This window comes from Ornithodoros turicata, chromosome 3 (assembly GCF_037126465.1).
Source record: "Ornithodoros turicata isolate Travis chromosome 3, ASM3712646v1, whole genome shotgun sequence".
Taxonomy (NCBI): Eukaryota; Metazoa; Arthropoda; class Arachnida; order Ixodida; family Argasidae; genus Ornithodoros; species Ornithodoros turicata.
The window spans coordinates 50,424,342-50,439,132 of record NC_088203.1 but is presented as its reverse complement, the minus strand read 5'-3'; the positions used below and the strand labels follow the sequence as shown (position 1 = coordinate 50,439,132).

At 46.4% G+C, this 14,791-nt stretch overlaps 1 protein-coding gene and 1 pseudogene across 1 annotated transcript in view; both read right to left on the bottom strand.

Annotated features, from left to right (window-relative positions):
- The window catches only part of LOC135389445 (uncharacterized), a 475,452-nt gene that overhangs the window by 433,755 nt on the left and 26,906 nt on the right, over window positions 1-14,791 (bottom strand). The gene's annotated exons all lie outside the window — the stretch shown is intronic.
- On the bottom strand, window positions 10,739-11,906 carry LOC135387673 (uncharacterized; annotated as a pseudogene).

Sequence of the window (14,791 nt, the reverse complement as noted above, 5' to 3'; positions counted from 1 at the left end):
TGGGATCAAAAGCGGAGCATCGAGCTCGTCAGGGAGAGCTGCGTTGTCTGGCAGTCGCCTGGGGCTTTACGAACGAAGGTATGCAATAAATATTTTCCTCATTGATGCATTGACTCATGTGGGACGTACCTTCATTGGGCCACATGGGGTGTGTGAGCGTTCGAGAACTGGAGCGGAAGGCAGTTGGTATCCAGGTAAAATAAACATACATTGCTTGTCGCGGTAATCCGTTCCATTCCTTTTCGCCGGGCTAGCCAGGCGAGCGAGCATGGATCCGAGACGTGGGAAAAGGGTCCCACAACTCTCAGTAATTAAAGCTTGTCGGGGAACTGTAATCATTGTTTCAGTTAACAGGCATGCACATACAGGGTGTCCCAGAAAACGTGTCATTGAATTATAATAAAAAAACTACACCACCTAGAGTCATGCGGTCAATGGCATTTGTTCTTACTGGGTTTTTGCCACCTCCTCATGTGAATGTCGTGTAACGTAAGTTTAATTATGTAAATTTTTGCGAGCTTAAGTCGGAAATTTGTTTAGTAAAGGTCACTTTTTTACCCCACCAATGCGAAGAGCGTGTCTAATTTAGTCAAATTAGTGATAATTGACAGGGATATTCAGGAGCTATCCCATCGGAAAAAATAGCCGAACATCATGCTCTACGGAGGTCGCACAGAATAGCGCACGATGAATTTTTCAGCGCAATCTTTGTCAGTCCGACGAAAGGAGGTTGGAAACCCAGCCCTCCCCGACATCGCAAAAAGAGACAAAACAGGCACGGCTTATCACGTTCGACTTTCGCTGGGATAATGCTTTCCCTCTCCCACTTTTACGAACAGCTACTTTTTCTACTATCACTCTGTGGGCTGGCTTCGGAACCTCCTTTCGTCGCACTGAGAGCGATTGCGCTCAAAAAGTCATCGCGCGCTATGGTCCGGTGCTCCGAAAAAAATGATATTCGGCTATTTTTTCCGATGGGATAGCTCGTGAATATCACTGTGAATTATCACGGATTTGAGTGAATTCGGCACGCTCTTCATATTGGTGGGGTAAAAAAGTGACCTTTACTTTGCAAAGTTCCGAGTTCAGTTCGCAAATATTTACATAATTAAACTTGGAGTACATGACATTCACATTAGGAGGTGGCAAAACCCTAGTAAGAACAAATGCTGTAGACCGCATGATTCTAGGTGGCGTAGTTTTTTTATTATAATTCAATGACACGTTTTCTCGGACACCCTGTATGCTATAAGAAGAAAATTATTTCATGAGAATGCACTTCTCTTGCTACTGTTGATCACATTTATGCTGCTGTAAGTTTGCCTTCGGCAGCTTTGAACTCTATTGTTGTGTTATCCGCAGTACGAGTGTCCTCCAGCATGCCATCACCACTAAAGTTGTTAAATACCCATTAAATGTGTTTAGCTGAGAGTAAGCAGTTGTTATGTATTGTCTTCGTCCGTGCATTTTGGGCTGCGCTGCATGTACGAGTGTTCGATCCACGTCGGGAAACTAACTATCGCTGATCACCTGCGTTAGCGGTGGTGCAAAAACGCAGCGACTCAGCCTTTCACTAGGTCAATTTATTCAATTCTACGCTTTTAATTATCACGTGCCTGCAATGTCTATGAAAACTCTCAAGCAGAATTAGGTAAGATGAGAAGCGTGGATCCTCGCCAAGCGCGCGAGAATTCTGGAGCGTTAAGCAGAGGCTCCTTGTGGGGTTAGACAGAGTCACTCTATTTGTAACGCAAGAGTCGCGACTCAACGCAATGTGTTGCGGAAAAGTGTACGAGCGTGGTTATGATCGTTGGCATGAAAACAGCATACTATGAACATGCCTTACATTTTGGAGTTTTTTTTTTTTTTTTTCATTTGGTGCAACACGCGTTGTTTGCTTCCACAGGAGTAGGCTATGCCATTCTAAACAAATGATATTCTTTCATAACCTCAAACAATTCCAGCACATGGTGTTATTTAGCTGACTTAGTACTTAGATGTTAGGTCATTTCGCTGCAGGGGCAACGCGTACATGGAAATGGTCCTTTCCCTGGAGCACTGCGGCTGTAACGCCATGTGCTAGACCTTCTACTATGCATTTCGACTTCTAAAAATATTCTAAGTGCGAGATGCTGCATTTGTAGGGCACGCAACGGATATAGCTGCCAGGGACACGTCGTCCTTTACTGAGGTACTTACAGCTTACTTGAGGAATAAGGCTGACATCGGCTGTGAAGTGACTAGTGAAAACAATTCTCTTACCCTGGGTGATTGTTTCATGAAATGTTTATTGTTGCCCGTCATGCAAAAATGTAGGATATAAATCCAACCACAGGTGTGCTGAGTTAGATGCATGCAGATAGAGCAGCAGCGTTTGTGGTCAGTTTTACAAATTTTACGAAGTGCTGAAATGGCAGTTTGCTAGTGAAAGTAATATATAATACTTCCTCGTGTTCCTGTAGCACCCGAAATGAACAGTTTTTTTTTTTTCGAGACATATTTTTCATCAAAAAACCATAAGGCCTAGAGACATGCTGTTTTCACTTCTAACATCTCTCGGCCGGCGGACGTTCTTGGCCATATGTTGCTCAACCGTCAAACGATTAATTACCTGAAAGTCGTTAATTAACTTTTTAATTATAAAAGCTACGAAGTTGTCCCAATGAGAACATCTGTTCCTTTCGGTGACCTGATATCGTAGCCGTTTTCAGAACAAAAGTGCGTTCGGTAGATCGTCCTCGAAAAATTCGTCAAATACCCTTCACCGGGCATCCACACGAGTGACAGTAGGGTTTAGTTGGCCACTTCTGCTCCTCCGATAACTTTCCGACTCAGCTTTCCGCAAAGCGCGCATGCGTAAACTGAGTCGGAGATCTCTATCACCTACGAAAAATATCGGAATCCCACTCATTCCGAATTTATCGGACTTCTTTCGTGCGAGCTTTCGTGCTCCCACCCAGCTGGAGCATGCGCAGAGCGTTCACTTACATACAAGATGGCTGACAACAACAGAAACAAGATCGTTCGCTCGCGGCGTGCACTGCGAACGATTTTGGTCAGCAACTTCCCGAATTCATGGCTCGGCGACAACCACGGGTACAGTAGCGGTTCTTCTGAAGGAGGACAGCGGACTGTGGACGAGGCGTAGTGTGCGTACTTCACACCTTGTGTGACTTCCTCCGTCTGGATGCCTAAGCCTACGTGAAGATGTGCATTGTTTCGCAGACAATGTTTTGACCGAAAACTGTTGCCGCCGCACAAATGCACAGCGAAACATTTAGGAACATTACGTCTTCCACAACCATTGATACAAATGCTTGGAACACGCGTTTCATGCGCATAATGTAACTGGAACCTAACTTATACGAGTAAACGAAGTTAAGATTTGTGCGGACAGATGGCGTCCCGCTTGATTTTCCGTATCGATGGGGTAGTTCTCGGTGACTCTTCGTCTGCAAACTAAAACTGCGGACAAGCGCTATACGAATCATTCCCACCGACTCGTGAGTCGTATGTGTTTTTCGGAGATCGTATCGATCGGCGTGTTATCGTAGTGGGAACTAAAACTCACTAGTGACTTTTTCGGGCGAGATCTCCGCGGATGCGCGAGTGCGACAGGAGCGGAATCATTGTGTCTTGGGTTCACGTGAGCAATGTCACGTCTTTTCGTGTACTCGTCTACTGCCGAGAGATTCTGTGGGCGCTCCACAGAATTTCTCCGACAAGAAACTGCGTCGCTGCGTCTGCTAGCTATGCTGCGTTCAGCGCCGTCCTCCGTCGCGTTTTTGAATAACTGCTTCACCGTCACTTCAGACGTCGTTCGGATGCGTTTGTCATTTCTACCGCGATATCTCGTTGGCGCGTGCTTTCCTCCTTGCTCTCCTTTGCCGACATCTCGTCAGATAAAGTCGCTCGTACGGATACCCGGTCACTGGAACCACGGAGTAAGAAGTCTAGGAGGTGAAACTGCCCATAGAAGCAAGCGCCGGCGCGCGACCAGAGAATCTCACGTTGGGGGCGAGAAGAAAGGTAGTTGCTGACTTTACGCGACAGATGGCGCGGCGGCGCTGTCATCTGTTCTGCGCCGTTGCATGGAAAGCTACACTGTTAAAAACGAACTTCACATACGTACTTCACATACGTAACGATAACCATAACACGCATATCGATATCATTCGAGATGATGATTGACTAGGAGCGTGCTGTGCGGTCGGTGAAGTTTATTTCTAAGAGTGTATAAGGAAAACAGCGTTTCTCGCCAGTCGGACGACAGCCTCTATGGATGAAGGCAAACTAATGAACGCAAAAGATGGTGGTCTTGGCAATAAAGGTCACTCTTGTCAACTAGATAGCGCTTCTTCTTCAGCGGAATCAATGGGCAATCAATAAATCAAAAATCAAAATCAATCAAAAAATCAATACTCGCGTCTCACGGTTCTGCTGTGCAGACGAAGGCAGCGCGATGACCGCCGAAAGCGTTTCATCATCATCATCTTTCTAGCGTTTAATTAACGAGATTTAATGACGCCGCCGGACAAGCGACAGTATCACTAACCGCATGCTTCGCAAATTCTGCGTCCTCGCGCAAAAGATGGCACTGGGGGCTGGGGGCGCGGAGCGCGCACCAGAACCTCAGGGTTGATTCACACGATGCAACTTTAGTTGCGCGCAACCAGTTGCCACCAAGTTGCACCGAGTGAACGGCGAAGCTCTGGTTGCGCAACTCGGGTTGCAGGAGCTGCACAGCCGATCGCTTCACGAGCAATTTCTCCTTCAACTCTAGCTGCAACCTGTCAATCACACGGCTCCGCCTTGCAGCACTGACCAATCAGGAAGATTTCCATGTCTCAGTTAGTGCAGCGGCAGTACGCAAGACGATGAAATTATCACTGACCAGTGGAAATTATGCATAACTATCAAACTGGCAACGGATTGAAGTCGTAACGAGCGGAAGTCTCAGTGCGATTGGACGAAAATGATGACAATGATGTTTTTAAGCGCCATCTGGCGAGGTCGGTGACAACTACGGCATTCCGAGTTGCAGACACATTGTGCATTTGCAGCGGTTTGTGTTGACTCCGAGCACGTGCGTTTACGACAGCTATCACGCGCACACTTCGGTTTTGTGTACTTTCTATTTAGGGCAGATTCCTTCTATTTTTCTCGTGCCCTCCCAGGCAGAAATTTGATTTGGATCCCAAGTGTATGCACTTGCTAAACAAAACGGTTCCATTCTGTATCCCAAGTGGTTCCACTTGTTTTTCAAGTGCATTCACTTGAGATTCCAGCTAGATTTTTGCCTGAGCTGTACTCCGGAGCGCGGTGAGATGCTGTTCACACACCGTGTCACTAGACGGAGAGGGCACGGGATGCGACAGCACAACGTGCCCGTGGTAGCTACCTGTCGTCCGACCCTTCGTTCCTACCCCTACTTCATCCTTCGTTCAGCATGCCATCCCATTCCAGATTACCATTCGAAATGTGCCATAGCGTGTGAAACGTGCATTTGTATGCACCATAGAACACTTTTAAAGGGACCGAAAAGTTCAAATATCAAAGAATTCCGCTGAAATCGCTGTAGTTTTTCTGTAATCGAATTTCCCATAATTGCATATCCAGGGACCTAGTAGGAAACCGTGCAGTCTGTCAACAATTGCATGACCTCGCGCCATCTGTCGAGGACGCATGTAATACGCGCGCTTCCGGTCGCTAATCTGGCGAAAACAAAAATCGCAGTGGGCATTTGTGACCACTTTTTATGCCGAGAATGTCGAGAATGCCTCTTGAACATGAGTGCGCTGGAATTCCGCATTCGAGAACTGTCATACACAGAACTTCTGTTCATGCGTTAGCGTGCTGGAAAGTGTGTGCCACTGGTCTCAAGCGAGCAATGGTCAATGATTGGCATGAGATTGGTTGGTGCGTAGCCAGCCAATCACCGGCAAGCCAATGGTGGTACAATGTTGCGCCGTGCTAGGCATGGCGAGCTTGGTACCTGGTTGGCCAACGTGCTTGGCACAAGCATGTTGACCAGCGAGTTGTTCGACACATTGTTCCGTATACCAGTCATGGATGTGGAAATGAAACTTTTCTATTACGGTTAACTGCGGCACCCTCCACCTGAGCAATGACAACCAAGCGTTTGTTTTTGTAGCTCTTACCTCAATAGTGTATCGATCACAGCTACGTCGCTGTGGACACATTTTCTCACCACAAACTAGAAACCTTCTCACAAGTACTCGTGAACCTTTATTTTCATCTTTCCTGCTATCGTTTCGCTTCCTCACACCAATCAACGTGACATATTTCACCTCCGTCGGTCACATGTTGCACTAGTTATTTTAGACATGACCCTGAGTTTGGGTTTGACAGCACATGTTAACAGGACGAGACTTCGACATCCGCGTCGTACCGTATATATTATTGCGCAGCTGTTCCATCCATATACTTCTACAGCAAAACTTACCTGGAAACGATCACTGGCACGCGATATCACGACACAGTATCCAGCCAGCGAAACATTAAATAAACTCACTCCATATAGCACAGACAATCACACATATTCAAGATAGGGCAAGCCGCCATCTTGACCCTGGGAACGAGGGCAACCGGAAGTCGCACGTACGCTAGTAATGCATTGCGCTGTTATTTGCAAATTTCTTAGTGAGGTTAGGTCAGGTTAGGTTAGTACATATTACACGCGGGGGGGGGGGGGGCGCAGTTGTTCGAGACTGTGCTCACTTCCGTCTAAGCCTCGCTCCCAGGGTTAGATCTGAGCGTGCCCTATCTTGAAAATGTGTTCCACCCTATCGCACACACAGCGTGTTTGCAGACGCACACATACACGGTCGCCATATCTGTGCCCGCAGCTACGCAGTTAGCTCACACGGCATGAATCGCAGTTGCCAAAAGAAATGAAAAAAAAAAAGAAAGGAAACGCTACGTAATATTACGGCTCTATTTTTTATTTTTCGTTTGAGGAATTTGTACCGTTTAAATATACCTTGATCCACCAGTGCAAGTTGTCATTCCGACCGGAGCTACTCGCAGTCATTTGGTGCTTGCCGTAGCTTTGACTCGGATGCGCACAACCTCATCTCTGTGCTTCACTCGACTCACCGGCCGACGCGCGCTTCACGTTGCAGTTTCAACTGGTATTGGAGTCTTCAGCGTTCGAGCAGGTATGCGTATGTGTTTGTAGTTGTTTCTCAGCGGATAATTCGTGTGAGTTGCATTGAATTGCGAAAGAACGAAACCATGTCAATACGCGTCTCGTCTGGTTTGCGTTGTCTGAGGCTGTTATTTGCAAATACCCTGCTTAAAACTTGTCTCGTTACATATAGTCTTGACATTTACCTCATAATTCTGACTTGCAAATTGTTTAAATTGTTTTATACGCACGTATTAACCTTACTGTGTTGCGTTTCGAAGCCGCGTTCCCGCACACTTGCCCGCCTAAATGCGTCCGCCACAAGCAGTTTATTACAATAAAAAAGCAAAGAATACAGTTACGTGACGGAACTCTCAGGTTGATGTACACAGTAACGTATAGTGTTGTCCAGGGAGAGCTCAACACGAATGACAGCTGCTTCACGTGTTCGCGCAGTGACTTGATTTCGAATTGCTCCGTGAAGTGAGGCATGCACATATCCGTTACTTGATGCTACTGTATACCATAGATATACAGTTGTTGCTTGTCACATTCTGCAAATACGTGAACACCTTTTGTTTTGCGTTTCAGATACTTTGACCATCGTGTCACAGCCGCAGTCACTGGTAGCGAGTAGTTTTGCGAAAGGGTAACAACTGCAGTCTTTGTCTACTTAAGACATAAGAAATTTGCAATGACAGGAAGGGGAAAAGAAAGAAAACGGTTAAGGCGCAAGCTGCGACAGCGCACTGCAAAGGAGACTAAGCAGTGCTTGGACTTTGTCGAATCACATGTCAGTGTGCTGGATTCTTCTGTGTCGTCAACATCTCATGATGTGACCCACCTCCCGCAATCCCAGTCCTCTACGATGGGTAACCTTTTAACGACGGGGACTTCTAGTGGCAGTGTTACATGTGGTACTCCTCACGAAGCAATGCAAGCAGCATCAACTGTCATCCTGTCAACCTGTCATCAACTGAGCCTTGTGACATTGCGCGAAGTGTTGCCTCTACAAGTCCCGTAGCTGAGAGTGCTGTGTTTACAGGTAATTGGGAAGCAGTTCCGGGTTTCAGCTCCTTATATAGTAGCACAGAGATGGAGGATAACTACCCAGCTGAGGTTGACATTGTATCTGACATCAGAAGTTGGGTTTTGAACAACAACATCCCTAGGGGTGCAGTAGAATAACTTCTTGGGATACTTCAGACAAGAATTCCGGAACTGCCGAGAACGTACCGGACACTCCTAGGCACTCCATCATGTACACCATCTGTCAGCATGTCGAATGGCGACTGTGTTCACTTTGGTGTAGCACCCCAGCTTAGAAATCAACTGGAGTCATGTATACTGCTCCGGCAAGGCACAATAGCAATCTCTATAAATGTTGATAGCTTGGCCCTTCTTAAAAGCAGCAGCACAAATTTCTGGTGCATTCTCGGCCTTCTACACAGGTCCACGTGCCGGGAATGCAAGACAGTTTTTCCCATTGGTGTATTTTGTGGCTCAGGCAAACCTCCCCTTGGTGACTTCCTTGGAGCCTTCAGGAGTTCAGGAGTGGAAAGACCTGATGAAGAATGGCATGGAATTTGATGGTACTATGTACAAAGTGACTCTTAAGACCGTAATATCTGATGCCTCTGCCCGAGCATTTGTAAAAGCGATAAAGGTCATAATGGTGCTTTCGGTTGTGAAAAGTGTGTCACTGAAGGCACACACAGAGGCAGAATGACATTCCCAGACTTCGAAAACCCTCTAAGAACAGATGAATCGTTTTTGCTGCAAGTCCAAGAGGAACACCATGCCGTGGTTTCTCCTCTTGCTACAGTTGCCCAGGCAGCACACGACATCGGGCCGATGTCTGTAGGAAGTTGCCCAAGCAACAAACGAAAGGTTGGGCAAAGCTAGGCTATAGCTAGGCTGGCCTACCTGGCCTTGCTTGGTACATCATCGGCCAACAAGCTTGTTTCTTGATACGGATCTGTACCTTGGCCAACGATTTGTCAAGCATTGGCCAGCCTACGTTGTGCCAAGCTTGTGCCAAGATACAGACCAAAGCATTCCTGCGGCGTCGCTCATTTTCAGACTCAATTGTCTCGCGGCGTAAGGTAACGATATACCATTATTTGTTTGTTGCTCGTATTTCCCACAACGTTTCCTGGGGAAAAACAGATACTATGCATAACTTGTCTCGCGAGCTGCCGCAAATTCGAGAGACCTGTTCGCGTGAGTGTCAAAATGAAGGGTGAGGCGTGTCTAAGTTTAATTTGGCGCGTACACAAACGACACTGAAATGATGAATTGCTTGTCGTATTAACTCGCCATGAAGGTAATGCTTCTGTTTCTTACTGTTTTAGTTTTGAGAAATTCCCTTGGTCCATCGACTTATACAGCGCTAGACCATTCTACGTTTCCCTCTCGCCCAGGCGAGATTAATCAAAGCTTTGGCAAGTGCTTGGCCAACGAGCTCGTTTCTTGATACGGATCTGTTCCCTGGCCGACGGCTTTCAAATCCTCGCTCTGCCTATCACTATGGAACGCTGCGCCAACGTTGGATAGCCGAAAGAGTCGTTGACCAACTGTCATCCGACCTTTTGCCAACCGTCGGCCATCGGCCATTCCTTGCTTGGGTGGGCATGTCGGCCCCATATATCTCTGACACTGCCAACTTGTGGCCGATATACGATAGAAGCCGGCAATGTCGGCTCAATGTTGACAAAAAAACGACATGGCGCCGACAATGGCAACTTGCAGCAGATATCCCGCTGAAGTTGGCAATGGCGGCTCGATGTTGATCGAAATCAGCGACATCTAGCCGACAATGTCAACTTGCAAGAGATATCATGCTGGAGTTGGCAATGTCGGCTACATGTCTCTGATTTCGATCAACATCGAGCCAACATTGCCAGCTTCAGCGGGATATCTACTGGAAGTTGGCAATGTCGGCTCGATGTTGATTGAAACCAGCGACATGTAGCCGACAATACCAACCTTCAACAGATATCACGCTGAAGTTGGCAATGGCGGCTCGATATTGATCGAAGCCAGCAACATTCATCCGACAATGCCAACTTGCAACGAATATCCCGCTGAAGTTGGCAATATTGGTCTTGTTCTGTCGTGTCGGTTCGTTATCTGTTTGCGGGAAAAACTAGCAACGAAATATGTTTTCAGAAATGTCTTGTCCGCTTCATAGAAGTGGCAATTAAATATATGCAATAAATAGCACATTACAGTGACTGAAAATGAAAAACATGCTTCCTTAATTTTGCAAGGTACATCATGTAAACGTAGGAGGACATTCACAAATTAGTGTCCTGCGTCTTTCACACCTTGGCAAAAATCCCTGGTGAATTTGCAGAGACGTAAGGAGTAGCATTGACAAGCATGACGACGTCACTTGGGGTTCCCAAGAGAGTAATTTATCTGTTCGCGGGCAAAAGTTGCAACGAAATATATTTTCACAAATGTCTGGTGCGCTTCCTAGAAGTGGCAATTAAATATGCAATTAATAGCACATAACAGTGACTGAAAATGAAAAACATGCTTCCTTAATTTTGCATGGTACACCACGTAAACGTAGGAGGACATTCACAAATTAGTGTCCTGCGTCTTTCGCAGCTTGGCAAAAATCCCTGGTGAATTTGCAGAGACGTAAGGAGTAGCATTGACAAGCATGACAAAGTCACTCAGGGTTCCAAAGAGAGTAATATATGTATTGTCGCATATTTTGAGAGTTGGGCAGGCTGTTTAAGACAGGTTACACATAAAGATGCTGCAAACAACGCTTAACTTTTAATGCTTTGCCACTAAGCTGCAACTGATTTCATTTACATACTTATTTTGTCTTACCTACTGGTTGGAAAATTGAAAGGATGTGGGACAAGGTCGTTCTTGTTTTATCTAAGTGCAGTGTAGAAGCGGAAACATGACATAGCTACTTTTGTACGGTAGAACGATGCACTGCCTATCTCTGATGCGTATATCTAGTGACATACTTTATTCATGTCTATTGCTGTCCACCCTAAAAATTCCTAACGACGACGATTTAAGTGGGTTGACAAAAAAAAAAAACAGTTGTGTTTGCAAACACTGACACATGAATACATGCAGCGCGCACATCATTCACTCGTGCGATCGTTCCATTTCTGAGAATGTAGCACATTCCAGGCCTGACACTGTGATCAACAGGCCTTTCCCCAATGGTGGATGAAACATGTCGCTGTTCTGAGACCCTCCTGCTTATTTGCTTGAGCTTCCCCAGGTGGGATTCAAAGGGGAAGGCGCTAAATGAGTCAAGTGGGCCATGTCGCAGACAGTCTCCTGCAAGGTGTATCAGCGAGTGAACATTGTAGATAACCTGTGTTGTGCCGTAAAGTTCGCCTACTTCTTGAACAAATTACACCAAAAGTTTTTTTGCATATTCATTCCCTGTCTGATAACTACTTGGTGATGCAAGTATCCGCGCAGCAACGTGAAGCACAAGAAAGTGGTGGTAAAGTCTGTCTGGCAACAGATGCTTCAGTGCCACAGGTTCAGCATAAAGCAAAAAGGTACGGAACTCTGTAGCTTTCCACCTTTCCACTTCATCGACTCCTCTGGGCTTCCTTTGGAACACAGACGGGAAGTCTTTTCGATATGAATTTAATCTGTCACTTAGCATATATACTTGCTCTGCTGTCATCTTTCCCCTCCCGTACTTTCCACCTATCTAAATATGAAGCAGCCTTCGCATCACTCCTAGGCAGACGAGATGCATGTACTCCAAGGGGAATCCAAATATCAGGTCTACATCCAGGCACAGAAACGGTGATTCTCCTGAGCGGTGACCTGTGGAACTTCTTTGACGGAAGTCTTTATCTGTGCGAAGAACAGCGTCAAAATCCAGAAAAAGCATCCTGTTGTCTTGATGGGTGCCCTTTTGTACACAGCGCTCACAGCCATGATAACAGCTGTGACCTTTGATACACTTTAAAAAACTACGTGCCACAGCATCACATATTATGGCTTCAAGTTTCACATTTAAGTGCCTTCCTTTGAGGCACATGCCATTTGTCATCAGGTCCTGCATTTCCTCAAGGAACGGCTTTAAGAAAGATCCTAATGGTGGCTTCCCTGACCCACAATAAATACTAATGAGGAAAGGCTGCCGATCACTGTGGTTCGTCATCATGTCAAGGATATGCCAGACGCTAGTTGAAGAGCTCTTATACAATGGTAGTCCGTCAATGTTGACTTGCAATTTGATGTCTCCAGGTGGTGTGCAAACTTGTAGTGCCTGCAAAATACCGGTTTTCACTCCAAAATGGACGAAGGTTCCATCATGTTCTAGAGCAGCCTTCCTTTGGGTTCCCAAGATTGTTCTTGCGTCCTTTGGAACTTCATGGCCGTAGTGTCTTAGCATTGCAGCAATGTCATTAATACACGCATGTGTGAGGTTGTGCTTGAGGGAAATGCCCGCTAATCTGCTGACCAAACTGCCTTCGGAGTTGTTTTGTTCTTCTGGATGCTCGTCATCCAGCCCCGCATCATCGCATAGGTCCTCCCAGGAAATATCGGACGCTGCATCGACTTCATGGCTCTGTTGAGGATAGGAGAGCGGGGCAGATAGCTGCTGAACATCACTGTTGAAAATATCATTCATAATGTCGATGAACTCCTTTCGCAAGGCACGATAACGGGTAGATCTCGACATGTCTAGAGCAGACCCGTGTCAACTCGTACAAAGAAAGAAAAACACTCGCATGTCACCACATAGTTTCAAAGATTCACGACGTGCAAACCGGAACGGACGTGCTACGCAAATCACCGTAGCGTATACTGCAACGCGGGTGCCAGAACGAACATGATAAAAATACGAACGAATACTCGGAGGACCACAGAATTCAGAAAACTGCATAGCGCACAAGTATTAAAACATGGCGGAGGCAGCAAACTGTTGCTACGTTCGCGTTGAGCACTGCTTGAAAACAAAAATTCAAAACGACTCCCATAAATTTGCTGTTTAAACTTAACGGAGTTTTTAAAAGTTTTCAAGCTCGACTTCGTGACCCGACGCATGTCGGAATAAAATGAATGATGAGTACACTTTCCGCTTCCTGCTGTTGTCTGTTGTCTTTGTGGGCTGCCATTTGTTTGTTCGCCTCGTGTTGCGCGGGCGTGTAACTTCGCCCCTTTCTAGCCCTGCTGGCTAACTGGTACTTGTGTAATATCAGCTGTGTGAGTGCAACCCTTCATATAGTCTCTGCGTCGTAAATTTGCCTTGGAACGGCTTTAATCTGTAAACGTGTGTGACCATCATGGCACCTGCGGGAAAAAGCAACAGCAGTGGCCGGTGGAAACCTACGTAAGTACTTTTGTTGTGGCATGTAATATTATCCGTATCAGTAGGTAGTAAACTCTAACGGTGTCACCCTTACTGTGCATTTCAGCAAGAACTACACGGTTGTCAAGTTTCTTGCCGCTAACTCCGTAGAGTTGGTTCCCACGAAGTGGATCATCGGCGGGACGCTGTGCCTTTGGCCAAACGAAACGTCAAGTTCGAAGATCATGGAGTTAATTAAACAGCGCGCTGACCCGGAAGATGGCTGGCAGCTGTTCAAATGCGAATGCATGGCGTCGTTCAGTAAGTGCAATGCTTGATACGATGGTTAAGCAAGAGCACTTCTTGTGTTTCACTTATGCTATTTATTTCATACAGACTCTTACCAGAAAGCCAAAAAGAACGCTACCAGTAACGTCACCAGTACCCTCACCACAGCCCTGTGGAGGCAGTAGCAGCTTGAACAGCGCGCAGAAGAGTAATAGGAGCAGTGGAGGATTGTACTTTTGATCTTGTTCCGTCATCAATACCCTCATCACGGCCATGTAGTGGCTTGGACAGCGTGCAGAGGAGTGAGTGTTTGATATTTCAGATTTGTGTGTGTGTGTGTTCCAGTCATGGGTGATATAAAATTTCCCTCCGATAGGTTCTGGGGACAGTGGAAGTGCTAGCACGTGTGAAGCCGGCACAGAAAGTGCACCAACAACTCTGACCGGTGAGATGCTGCTGTTAATTCCTCAGCAAAATGTGCATAGCTGTGGTTGGAATCACTGCTACAGTATTGCATTTTGTGCAGGGCTAAGTCTGTCAGCATGCTAGTTTACCACAGACTCATAGGTTAAGGCAATGCTCCATGTACACTGCTGAGAATGATGGCATTTCACAGTGAGTAATGGAGTTGCAGTGTGTTAGACATGTTTTATGCCACAAATCCACACTAAATAGTATTTGTTCGTCCTGCTTTGCAGCATACCATGAGAGGACTATCAGGCTGCTCCTGGAGGTCAAGTCTTCCCTGAATGACCTGTGCCTTAGGGCGGCTGCTCTTGAGGCTGGCAATTCGGACACGGCTGGGGCATCAGTAGCTGGATGTAGCAACGTGCTAGAGGAACTCCTTTTGGAACCACTCTCGAGCACCATGGAGTTCGACGCATTGGAAGTGAAGCTACAGGATCCCGCAACCAGAAAGTCCCTTGTAAGTTCATCCTGATGGTGTACTCCCTTGCAATGTCTTCCCGTGGAAATTTGCAAAAATCCTCTGTGACTTATTCGTTTGCGTCTTCTTTGGAGTATACTAATTTGGTCCTGGTGTACTTTACTTC